The sequence below is a fragment of the Phacochoerus africanus genome, chromosome 4 (assembly GCF_016906955.1).
Source record: "Phacochoerus africanus isolate WHEZ1 chromosome 4, ROS_Pafr_v1, whole genome shotgun sequence".
Classification (NCBI taxonomy): Eukaryota; Metazoa; Chordata; class Mammalia; order Artiodactyla; family Suidae; genus Phacochoerus; species Phacochoerus africanus.
In genome coordinates, this window is record NC_062547.1 from 26022293 (window position 1) to 26035791 (window position 13499).

Consider the following 13499-nt stretch of genomic DNA (forward strand, 5'->3'; position numbering starts at 1 on the left):
ACATTCTGAATAGTGCACTCCTGCTGTATACCTGAAGATCACGTTCACAGGCCAGTGGTCCCTTCACATTGACAGTTCATCAATTGCTTCACTAACTAATGCCTATCAGCTAAGACACAATGCCTCAATCCTGGCAGAGTCCAAACTTTGTTTTTAGTTGTGATACTTCATCTTGCTACATTTCATTCATTCTGTCCAAAATATGATTCTTACATAGTTTTGAGAAAAATGACTCTCTACAGAAAGCAGAATAATTACAGCCTAAGTAGTAGTGGAACTCATGGGGAATAACAAAAAATAATAATAATAATAATACTGCACAGCAGGAAGAGAAAGCACCACATTTTTCTATTTTCACAACAGTGAAAATCTGGTGTCCGTTTTTAACTTTATTTGGTATTTACCAAAAATCTCTCAGGAAAAAAAAAAAATGTTTTCATAAGATGATACCCACACACATTTAGTGGCAAAACCTAGCCTGAATGAACATGAAAGTGTTGAGGGCTTTTATTTGCTCCATATGAACAGTGTAACCACTCATACATCTCCCTGAAAAAATACTAATGGGCTTGCTTTTGAGGTGCTTTCCCAGACCCCACTGGGGATTTTCTGTAGCATGTAGCATTTTCCCTGATGACCTTTCTAAACCCCCCAAAAAATTCTGAATTCTGAAACACATCTGACCTCAGGGGTTTTAAATAGGAATTGTGAAGCTTCACGTACCTCCCAAGATTGCCATGAGGATGAGACAAGGGGCCTTGAGAAATGTGAGCCATGGAGTTCCCGTTGTGGCACAGTGGTTAACGAATCCAACTAGGAACCATGAGGTTTCAGGTTTGATCCCTGGCGTTCCTTGCTCAGTGGGTTAAGGATCCGGCATTGCCATGAGCTGTGGTGTAGGTCGCAGACGTGGCTCGGATCCCGCGTTGCTGTGGCTCTGGCGTAGGCCGGTGGCTGCAGCTCCAATTAGACCCTTAGCCTGGGAACCTCCATATGCCGCAGGAAGTGGCCCTAGAAAAGACAAAAAAAAAAAAAAAAGGAAATGTGAGCAATGATGATGATGATGATGGTGATGGATCAGTGTTAGAATTCTGCTCTTGTCTACCTAAAGATGTTTTGACTATGACCCCTCTGACCTTGAAGGTACTGATGTTACCTACACATCATTCAAGAGAATTTGTGAGGCATTACAGCCCTAGATAAAACATAATATTGTAGAAGTTCAAGTGAAAATCAAAGTGCAGCTATATGCCAAATCGAAATGAAGAAACTGTTTCAAGCTATTAGTATCTGAAAATTAGATATGGGAAAAAGCATCAGTTACAGTTTATGCAAATGTACCTGTAACACTGCCAGGCTTCAGCAAGCCAAAGTTTAATATATCATGCTCGGAGTAGCTAGACAATAAATAACAATAAATTCAAAGGTGACTATTATTTCACTATCAGTAGGACATGTACTTAATTACAAGTATGTCGATGTCAATCTGCTTTTCCAAAAGTGGACCCCAGCAAAATTCCAACACTGTATTATATCAACCCCTTTCTCAAACCATCTCAAGTAATCTACTTCAGCAAGCAAATCCCAAAGAGAAGCAGCCAGGTTGTATTTCATATTGCTGGAAGAGTCTTATCGCAGATGCTTTAAGAGTAACAGCAGAAATTCCTTTAAACTTTCTCTGAAATTCTCAAACTGGTATATTTCGAGCATTTTTAGCCTTAACACATCTCAGTTTTACTAAAGGCAGATAATTAATAGGCTGTACACAGCACAAACTCGAAATCTTTCAAGGCCTGTCATTTGATTCATGTGGTTATCACAATACAGAGGAGGTTATATTTTTGTTGACTTTTTAAAGACTTCTGGAAAATCCAGGTTTACAAACTCATTACGCACAGAGTTTAACAAATACCTACCCAGCTTCAAATTTAGAACCCTCCTTATCTATAAAAATATGAACGACCTCATGTTAAAAGTCCCCAGAGACTGACTGAGCAGATAATCATTTACCAGACAGTCAAGTGGTTTATGCAAATCCTAGCGGTTTTCTAGAAGGAAGCAATGCTTTTTCAGTTACCTTTCACATACGTTTGTGTTCTTGTCATGAAGTATTTTTCTAAAAGAGAAAAAAGGAAGAGAGAGAGACACTTGCCTGGATAACAGGATCCTTTATTTTGGTCTGGTTTTTGTTTTAAGGCTTAAAGCTCCACATGAAAGACCCAGAGCATATTATGATGATAGGTAAATGTGTACAAATGTCAACTGGTAAATTGTTAACACTTGACAATCACACCCTCCAGTAAGAAACACTGAGAGGAGGTATTGCCCTACCTGGATGACTAAACTTCACTCGGAGACCAAACAGTGCTCTTCTGACCAAGTGACTGACAGCTGGCAAGACAATCACACAACCCTCCTTGGAATCTCGTTTTCTCCTATCAAATAACAAAACTAACAACCGCCCAAGCCAGTTAGTGTCATGTGCTCTCTGAAAGGACAAGTAACTGGATGAGGCTGGTACTGAACCCAAGTTAAGCTGCTCATGGCTCGAAAGGTCAATACTTGAGAGACAAGTGTCAGCAGAAAAGGAAAAGCTGCTTTATTCAGAAGACCAGCAACCTGCGAAGATGGTGGACTCCTGTCCTAAGGCCATCTCCAAGTCAATGGTTAAGAGGCGAAGGTTGGAAAGGAGCGCTTCAGGGTGCCCAGGTGGGGGGCTACTTGCACAACAGCACAGACAGCTCCAATAACCATCTCGAAACTGGACATGTGGTGGTCTAGTTAATGTCATCCTCATTGTTTCAGAGGCAGTTCATCTTCCATTCAGGGTCTTTCCATTCCCATGTCCTTGAGGTTAGTTTCTGGGATTTTTGCCTTTTTTTTTTAAGGGCCGCATTTGTGGTATATTTAAGTTCCCAGGTTAGGGGTCCAACTGGAGCTGCAGCTGCCTGCCTACACCACAGCCACAGCAACGTGGCATCCAATCTGTGTCTGCAACCTGCAACACAGCTAACAGCAACCCTGGATCTTTAACCCACCGAGCAAGGCCAGGTAGGAATCGAACCTGCATCCTCATGGATACTAGTGGGGTTTGTCACCACTATGCCACAATGGGAACTCCAGTTGCTGGGATTCTTAAGCAAGCAAAATGAGTTCTCTGCTCTCAGTCATAATTTAAATAGCTCTAAGGGGGAGTTCCCATCATGGCGCAGTGGTTGGTGAGTCTGACTAGGAACCATGAGGCTGCGAGTTCGATCCCTGGCCTTGCTCAGTGGGTTGAGGAGCCGGCGTTGCCTTGAGCTGTGGTGTAAGTCGAAGACGAGGCTCGGATCCTGAGTTGCTGTGGCTCTGGCGTAGGCCGGCGGCTACAGCTCCAATCAGACCCCTAGCCTGGGAACCTCCATATGCTGCGGGTGCAGCCCTAGAAAAGGTAAATAAATAAATAAATAAATAAATAAATAATAGCTCTAAGGGTCAGCGGGAAAGGAAAATGCACTCGAGTTTGAAGATCTGTGCTGCCCAAAGTGAAGCAGCTTATGCTGTGGCTACAATTCCCCACGGTCAAGCCATCATTCTACGGAATAGGGCAAAGTTTCTGTCTGTTGTAACTTTTCTCTAGGGGAGAGCAAAAGCAATGGTTGAGACATTTTATTATTTACTTAGAGCCCTCCTGATGGTTTAGGAGTTTGAGAGTTTTTCATTGACCCTCCCCCATGTCATCAGTTTCACGTCCGTCTGGAGCTGGCTGAAGCCACAAGACATTATCTCAACAGTTTGGGGTCATAAATCAAGGCATTAGTTTAAGCTAACGATCACAGAAAAGATTATGTTGGGCTTGTTTTTGCTTTGTTTCTGCATTCCCTCACTTCCCTAGATAGTAGCTGTTTGAAGCTGCTCTTTGGAGCTTAGGGAAGGTCTAGGAGTCTCAAGTCTTTTTATAAACAAAAGGCAGGCAGAGGACATTGGAGGTAGTTGGGGCGGGGAGGAGGAGGGTCCTGTCCCAGGAAAGCCTCATAGGGTCTTGCTTGGTTACAGACATTATTACAGAATATGGTGTGTGGAATTATCACCACTGATTTAGCACTTCTTCATGCTTATCTTCAGATCCCTGCTTAACGCCACTTAGCTAAACAAAGCCCAACTTTAAGGAACACGGTCTAGTCTCCTCTCAAAGTGCATAACCTGTCTTTTAACAGTATAGAGAGATGTATGTCTGGAGAAAAGTTGTTTCTTTTTTTTTTCTTTTTTTTTTTTTCTGTGAGGTTTACCACTGATACTTGAATGTAATAAATAGTAACACACTTTTAAAGAGTTGTGCAGGGGCTATCAAAGCCTACTTTCTCAAATTCTCATAATTCTGCTCAATAAGAAGCTCCTGCTGTGGTGAAAGATAAAATGGGATATGTTAAAAATAATTCACCTAGCCTGAGGAATGAAACCATCAACCTTGGTACTTCACAGGTGAGGTCTCCTTTTGTACTTTGGGAAATGGACATATCTCAAAAGACCAAGTGACACTGTAAGGCTACAGATTTATTTATATGACAGAAGAGATCCCATATAAACTGATTTCTTCTGCCTTGACTGAACAACTATTTTGCATCCTATAATATTTTGTATGTCACTTAGATCATATTAAGAAAAGAGAATGAAATCCAATGATAAAAACTGCCACCGATTCTTAGTGTTGAGAGAAACCTAAAGGTCATCTAGTCCCATCACAAAGAACACATGAATGAATCTGGGAAAGAAAATTCAGGTGAGGTTTATGTCAACTAATGACTCTACTGATGAGCAGTATACTGTGGTTCTCATATGATAAACAAGTAATGAGATGCTCTTGATTATGATTTTTAAGGCATACATGAAGTCATCAGGCAATTAAGCAAAAAGCACCATCCATGCCTCCAATTACATTCTGTACCCCAATAACATACAAAACACCTTGGGGCAAAGCACAGATGCGCACGCACATACACACACACATGAACACACACATATACCACTGTTTTAGACACCAACAAATACAAACAAGAAAACAAAACAAAAGGGGAAGAAAGGCAAAATAGAAAAAGCTCAAAACTCTAATGGTTTTTTTCAGGATGAGATAAAAACATACAATTCTAGCATCAAAGAAGAAGTACCCAGCATTTCAAGTTATAAGCTTCTCCCAACAAGCCTTTTCTTACTTAAAAGGCAAAAAATCCTCCATCATCACCAAAACAATTGACAGTAGAAGCACTGAGTCATCTATGTAAATTCCCCTATGTGCAAATCTGCAGTGAATATTAAAGGAAGCATTTGGTGGGAAGTAGGGGAGGCTTGGGGATGACTGTTGACTATGAAGCTTTAGAAGAGAGAAGTTCTGTTCTGTCATCCATGCAGAGGTCTTAGAAGTAGGCATGTCTTTGCCATACTTTTTTCCTAACAAAAATCTCACCTTAAGAAAGAGAAGGAGACACCTATTGTAAAAACTTGCATCTAATTTTAAAAATCTGGGCTCAATATATGCTTACCATGAACACAGATATCACAAAGGCTGCCATAATAGAAACAGACCTAGTCTCTTCTCTAAAGAGGATGGTAACCTACGTATTCTATACAAGACTCCACTCTTCTGACAGGAATGACTCTGATAACCTGCTTCATGATTATTTTTGGAATTGAGTGAAAGGATCTTAAAATGATGGGTACAATAGGGATAAGAACATTAAAAGCTTATAAAGGCAAAATTATGAATTTTATAAAGGAAGCAAGAAAAAAATAGACGATGTTTAGACAAGGCAAACCGTTATTAGACTTGATACCAAAAACACGAGCCATAAGAGGAAAAACTGATAAATTAGGCCCCATCAAAATTAAAAACTTTGTTCTGTGAAACATTCTCTTAAGATGATGGAAAAAGTACAGATTGGGAGAAAATATTTATAAATCAGATATCCAGTAAAGGACTAGCAAAGAGAATACATAAAAGAACTCTCAAAACTCAAAGAAAAAAATCCCATTAAAAAAAGGACAAAAGATATTGACAAACATTTCACCATATATAAATGGCAAATAATCCCATGAAAAGATATTCAACACCATTATCCATTAGCGAAATGCAAACTAAAACCATAATAAGATACCATTGCACAGTTATCAGAATGGCCAAAATGAAAAACTGTTATAACACCAAATGCTGGCAACAATGCAGAGAAACTAGATTATTCATATATTGCTAGTAGCAATGAAAAATGATTCAGCAACTCGAGAAAATAGTTTGGCGATTACTTTCAAAATTACAAAAAATAGACTTCCCATATGAACTAAACCTTGCACTACTGGGCATTTATCCCAGAGAAATAAAGACTTTTGTCATGTTCACAACTTGTACACAAATGTTCACAGTATCTTTATTTGTAATAGCCCCAAACTGGAAAATATCAAAATGTCCTTTAATGGTTAAACAAGCTGTGGTATATCCATACCATGGAATTCCCACTCAGAAATAAAAAGGAAGAAACTACTGACTCCTACAGTAACTTTGATGATCCTGGAAGAAACTATGCTATCTGGGAAAAAAAAGTTAGTCTCAACAGACTGCATATATACTGCAATGATTCCATTTATTTAACATTCATGAAATAGTCACAGAGATGGAAAACAGATTGCTGGTTGCTGGAGTTAGGGAAGACGGAGGGGACGGGGTGGATTTAAAGAGGTAGTGTGTCTTGCAGCAGTGGTACAGCTGAGTGTCTTGATTGTGATGGTGGTTAGGCAAGGCTAAACGTGTGATACAGTCAAGCTACACACACGCAAACACATAAAGGAGTGTGTATATAACTGGTGAAATCTGAATATGCTCTGTGGATTGTACCGATATCTATTTCCCAGTTTTCCTGTTATAACACAGTCATACAAGATGTAAACAAGGGTGGACCAAAGGTGCACAGGATCTCCCTGTACATGTCTTTGCAGCTTCATGCAAGTCTAGCCTATGAATCTATAATTATTTCAAAATTAAAAGTTTTTTAAAGGGGATGGGGAGCAAGAGAAGAAGGCAAGCCAGGAGTTCCCGCTGTGGATCAGTGGTTAATGAACCCGACTGGTATCCACAAGGATGCGGGGTTCAGTCCCTGTCCTTGCTCAGTGGGTAAGGATCCGGTGTTGCCATGAGCTGTGGTGTACGCTGCAGACTCAGCTTGGATCCCTCGTTGGTGTGGCTGTGGTGAAGGCCAGCAGCTGCAGCTCCAACTGGACCCCTAGCCTGGGAACTTCCATATGCCTCCAGTGCAGCCCTAAAAAGACAAAAGACAAAGAAAAAGGAAGAAGAAAGGCAAGCCAATTAAGGCAAAAGAAACTTAGCAAAAGAAAATTATCACTAAAAGTCTACAAGAATGTTAAAACTCAAGTGTGTTGATTTTTTTTCCTCCTGCAGAAAGCTCTGGGGGATGGGAATAATACTAATCTATAAAATGACATGTTTAAGCAGAAACTTCCCTCTTGAAAAATTTGCTTCCCTTTCCTGATCATCCATCCAAGCTACTGTAATGAGGTTTCTTGAGGCTATCATTCATTAAGCCTTGCTGTTCATCAGCAGATTGTATAAAATCAATTTTATTTCCCCAAAATATACCCTTCCTCCAAGCTGTTTAAGTCAATCTAGAAATGTCTCCACTGACTCACTGAGGCAGGTCAACTGAGTATTAGACTGTTTTCAATTACACAGTTATTAATTCCATTAAACAAAAATGCAAACAGTTAAGCCTTCAAAACTTCCTCTTCCCACTCACTCCCTGTTCTTTAAAAAGCAAATTACTATGTGGACATAGAAGCTGAAGGATATAGTCATAGGACTAATTTCAGAAAATCCATTGTTTTTGAAATCAGGAATATTACCTCTTCACTGCCATTTTTGTTTCTTTATCTGCTTTTGTGAAAAATTTAAGAGTTGTGTATAATCACAAGTAAATACCCTAACTTCACTCCCTAACAAAACTCCTATAAGCATATAAACTGACCTCTAGGCTAGTATATTTTATCAAGAAAAATGGACAATATACATATTTCAATCTTACTCGAAACTGACTAGCCTTAAAAATGGGATCAACTACAACAACGATTTACAGACACTAACAGTGAGTGTGTCAGTGAGCATTTTTTCAAAGCCCCGGTAAAGCTGTGAAGCCATAAAGCAGTAGAGTTTCTAAGTCAATTTTACAGCTCTATAATCATGCAATAAGATTTCAATCATAAAAGATTTATTAGGTCAATTGTAATCCCACCTTCGCATTCAAAGCAATGTCCCATTAATGCGCATTTTATCTATACTACATAACAACTGTGGCACAAAGGCATCCACTCTTAATTAAACTTATCCCCTTCTCCCCAGCTTCTGGGCCTGCTGGCCAGGTGCACAGCACACAGCACTTTCCCAAAACCAGAAAGCTTGCTTTAAAACAACACCTGCACAGCCGGTTAGGAGCAGGTGTGGACGAACCAAACGAAATCAACTCTGCTTGTAGGAATTCATTTCTAAGTGTTTCGAAATGCCAGATCTTGCAAATGAAATCGACCCTTCATTTGACATTCTCTTCAAAGAAATAAGATTTTAAAGCTGTATTTCTCAGCTATTTTTTAGTCTAAATTCCTATGACCGTGGAATAATAAATAGGCTTTAAGAAGTAATACAGTGCTTCCCTAGCTTCTGATTTCTCTCAGCATTTATTTGCAATTTTGCCTCAATGTACACAACATAACATACCCACACACCTACATAAATACAGTTTCTTTCTCCCAACATGGTTTCTATAAGCAAAGGTAGAAGGAGCAAAAATTCCTTCCTTCTCTAAAAATAAAATTTTAAGTGCATTTTCTTTCCAGCACAACATTGTAAAATACCTCTGAAATTTTTCTCCATTTTATTTTCGAGCTAAGAATCCACCTTAAATCAGAGAACGTTCTGGTCAGGTAGCTGTATTTAATTCATCACTTTAAATAAAAAATGCCAAGTCACTTGTCATGTTCTTCTCTCGACAATCCATCATACTAACTGTAGATTGCTTCCTTCTATCTGTTTCCTTTTCCTTCCTCTTTTCTCCTCTTCGCTAGTTTCAGTTGTGGCTCCTTTGGTAGGGTTCATTCCACAAGCCAAACATCTCCCTTTCCTATGCTATTTATATTATTTCCTTAAAAAGCAGCCCCTTATTAAAGAATTAAAAACTATCTCTGCCTATCTGAATGCTATGAAAAGCTGCTGCCGACCTTACTTCAAACACTGGTTAACCCATGGAGCAACAACGTCATCTAAGCTGTTTCTCCATTTATAAAATGGGGATGGAAATGCTTGAGGGGTCACAGCATTACTTGAGAAACCCTGTCATGAGTTCACAAAATTGTGTTCCACCCCTGCCCCCCTCAGTCCGCCATGTACACGCACCTCTGCAGCTGTGTTACCTTCGTCAAGCTATTGAACTCTTCTGGCCTTGAGAAGTTTGAATGTAAATATAAAGGGACCAGACTCGAAAGCTGTCTTTCATCTCTGACATCCTACTTTTCTCCCCTTATGCCTCCTTGTCATTCAATTACTATGTCAACAGAGCCCACTACTATGTCTTTTATCTCCTCTGTGGAATAAAAATTATTTTACTCTGTCATGGCATTGACTTGGATTCTTTAATTGTCTACTGTCTTTGGATGTAAGGAATGAGGAATCACTATATTTGGGTAGGAATTTGAGTCTGCCCCTATAACTACGATTTCTTGGTGAACGTCTAAGAACTTTTAAGGACGGGTGTGTATAAGAAGAATGTACAACATGTTTCTTCAAAATCAAAAATTGCTTCATCCTACTATCATGCGTGTTCCTTAAGGGCAAGACTTGTGTCTGATTTTTTTTTTTTCCCTAATTCTCCACATGACTCTGTACATAGTGAATGCTCAACAAATATTTTCACTACTTCATATTTAGTTTCTACGCTGAGGACTTGGGTGGATTGGGGACTTTAACAGAGATCACTGCAAGTCTAATATTCTCCTAATGTGTGTCAAGGGTCAGGGTTTTAAAATCCATTTCCAAATGTGTTGCTAATATCCAATCTCTCCAGGAGACAATGAACCCATACAGCAAGAAACTGCCTGTTTTCTGGCATTAGTAGAATGCAAAGGGTAAAAGGCTACCTAACCCTACTCCTAATTTTTGTATTGCACTTCTTATTTTGTATTTACTGTAAAGATATCCGGTATGTCAATTTTATGAGGGCTGGACTGATGCTGGAATTTCCAGGGCCAGAATCATTACACAACCTCATAAACAGGTTAGGGAAATACCCCAGGACTCTTTTGCAGACAAAGAAAAAATCATCATGAAAGTAACTAGAAGAGATGATAGATGATGATGCTTTTTTAAAGGACAGACCAACATTTCAAGTGATGAGAATCAGCTAAACAACTGAGCTACTTGTCAGTTTTTAAAAGTCAACCCTGAGCATATACCCTAAAATTTTGCCCCCAAAAGGGAAAATATATACAAATATATTTATGGCACCATCATCATTAAGCAATATTTACTGAGTACTCTCTTCATACCAGACTCTTGATATCCATTCATCCTCACAATAAAGCAGGTATCATCCATGTTACAGAGGTAAGAAAACTGAGGCTCAAAAAGGCCATTCACCTAGCAAGTGGCAGAACTGAGACTCAGACCCAGACCTGTCTACCTCTGATCATTGCATTCTATCATCTGAGCCACAAAGAACCTGATTAAATGACCAACAACACTGAATGATCAGATAAACTATGTTACATCTACTTAATGGAGTTTTAGGCACCTATTAAAAATTATAAAGGTGGAAATATAATACATGTTTCATAGTATATATGAAAAATGTTACACTTAAAAGATAAAATTTAAATATATTTTTATTATAACTGATTAAAAATGTGTATGCATTTGGATAAAAATTAGAATAGAGCACAAAGAAATGAAAATTTCTGTGGTCAGGAAATGGGCTTAACACGTGGTATGTATTTTTCTTGATGTAACAGTTTTTTTGTTTTTTTGTTTGTTTGTTTGTCTTTTTGCCTTTTCTAGGGCCGCTCCTGCAGCACATGGAGATTCCCAGGCTAGGGGTCTAATCGGAGACATAGCCATCGGCCTACGACAGAGCCACAGCAACACAGGATCTGAGCCACATTTGCAACCTACACCACAGCTCATGGCAACGCCAGATCCTTCACCCACTGAGCAAGGCCAGGGATCGAACTTGCACCCTCATGGTTCCTAGTCAGATTCGTTAACCACTGCGCCACAACAGGAACTCCTAATGTAACAGCGTTTAATGAATTGTCAGCTACAGTAATCAAGACACAGTGGTATTGGTGAAAGAATATACAAATAGATTAGAGCAATAGAATAAAGAGTCCAGAAATAGACCCACATAAGTACAGCTAACTGACCAAGGAGCAGAGGCAGTACAATGGAGCAAAGACAGAGTTTTCGACAAAGGGTGCTGGGACAATTGGACAGCCACATGCAAAAACATGATTCTAGACACAGACTTTACACCCTTCAAAAGAATTAACTCAAAATGGATCCCAGAACTAAGTGTAAACCATAAAATTATAAAACTCCTAGAAGAGGAGTTCCTGTTGTGGCACAGCAGAAACGAATCCAACCAGGAACCATGAAGTTGTGGGTTCAATCCCTAGTCTCGCTCAGTGGGTTAAGGATCTGGTGTTGCTGTGAGCTGTGGCGCAGGTCGCAGATGCAGCTTGGATACTGCATTGCTGTGGCTGTGGGGTAGGCCGGCAGCTGTAGATCCACTTTAACCCCTAGCCTGGGAACATCCATATACCGCAAATGTGGCTCTAAAAAGCAGAAAAAAAAAATCCTAGAAGATAACACAGAAGAAAACCTAGATAACCTTGGGTATGGCAATGATTTTTTAAAGACAACACTACAGATATGATCCATGAAAGAAACAACTGATAAGCTGAACTTCACTAAAATTAAAAACCCATGCCCTCCAAAAGACACTGACAAGAGAACAAAAGAAAAGCCCAGGATGAGAGAGAATATTTGCAAAAGACACATCTGGTAAAGAACTCATCCAAAATATACAGAGAACTCTTAAAATACAAGAAGAAGAAGACAAACAACTCAATTAAAAAACGGGCCACTTAGTAGACACCTCACCAAAGATGGCACACAGATGAAAAATAAGCAAAGGAAAGGATTCTCCACCTCATATGTCATTAAGGAAATGCAAATTAAAGCAAGATACCACTACACACCCATTAGAAGGGTCAAAATCCAGAACACTTATAACACCAACCGCTGGCAAGGATATACGGCAACAGGATCTCTCATTCATTGCTGTGGAAATACAAAATCATAGGGCCACTTTGGAAAACAGTTTGAAGGTTTCTTACAAATCTAAACATATTCTCATCCTATGATCCATCAATAGTGTTCCTTGGTATTTACCCAAAGGAGTTGAAAACTTATGTCCACGCAAAAACCTATGCATTAATGCTTATAGCAGCTTTTTTTTTTTTTTTTTTTTGCTTTTTAGGACCACATCTGCAGCATATGGAAGTACTCAGGCTAGGGGTCAAAACAGAGCTGTAGCTGCCAGTCTACACCACAGCCACAGCAACTCGGGATCCAAGCCGCATCTGTGACCTATGCCACAGCTCAGGGCAACGCCGGATCCCTGACCCACTGAGCAAGGGCAGGGATCAAACCCGCATCCTCATGGATACTAGTTGGATTCGTTTCTGCTGTGCCCCAACAGGAACTCCTACAGTAGTTTTAGTCATAATTGCCAAAACCTGAAAGCAACCAAGGTGTCTTTCAGCAGGGAAATAAACTGTGGACTATCCAGACAATGGAATATTACTCAGAGCTAAAAAGAAATGAGCTGTCAAGTCATAAAAAGACAAGGAGGAAACTTAAATGTATATTACTAAGTGAAAGAAGCCAATCTGAAAATGTATGACATTCTAGAGTAAGCAAAACTCCAGAAACACTAAGAAAGATCCATGGTTGCTATGGGCTGGAGGCAGGGGGTGATGAGTAGGTGGAGCACACAGAACTTTTAGGGAAGTGAAATTATTCTATGTGATACTGTAATAGCAGCTATATGTCATTATACATACATATATATATGTATATACATATATATATACACCTTTGTCCAAATCCATTGACTGTCCAACACCCAGAGTGAATGCTAATATAAGCTCTGGACTTTGGGTGATGATGCTGTGTCAATGTGGGTTCATCAACTGTAACAAACACACCTCTGGTGGGAGATGTTGATTGGGATGCTATGAATGAGTAGGGTCATGAGGTAGATGGGAAACCTCTATACCTTCCACACAATTTTGCTGTAAACCTAAAGCTACTCTTAAAAAAATAAGGTTTAATTTTGGAGTTCCCGTCGTGGCGCAGTGGTTAACGAATCCGACTAGGAACCATGAGGTTGCGGGTTCGGTCCCTGCCCTTGCTC

At 39.6% G+C, this 13499-nt stretch overlaps 1 protein-coding gene across 2 annotated transcripts in view; it reads right to left on the minus strand.

Annotated features, from left to right (window-relative positions):
• Positions 1–13499, minus strand: part of IFTAP (intraflagellar transport associated protein) — a 76183-nt gene that overhangs the window by 57395 nt on the left and 5289 nt on the right. The window lies entirely within an intron of this gene.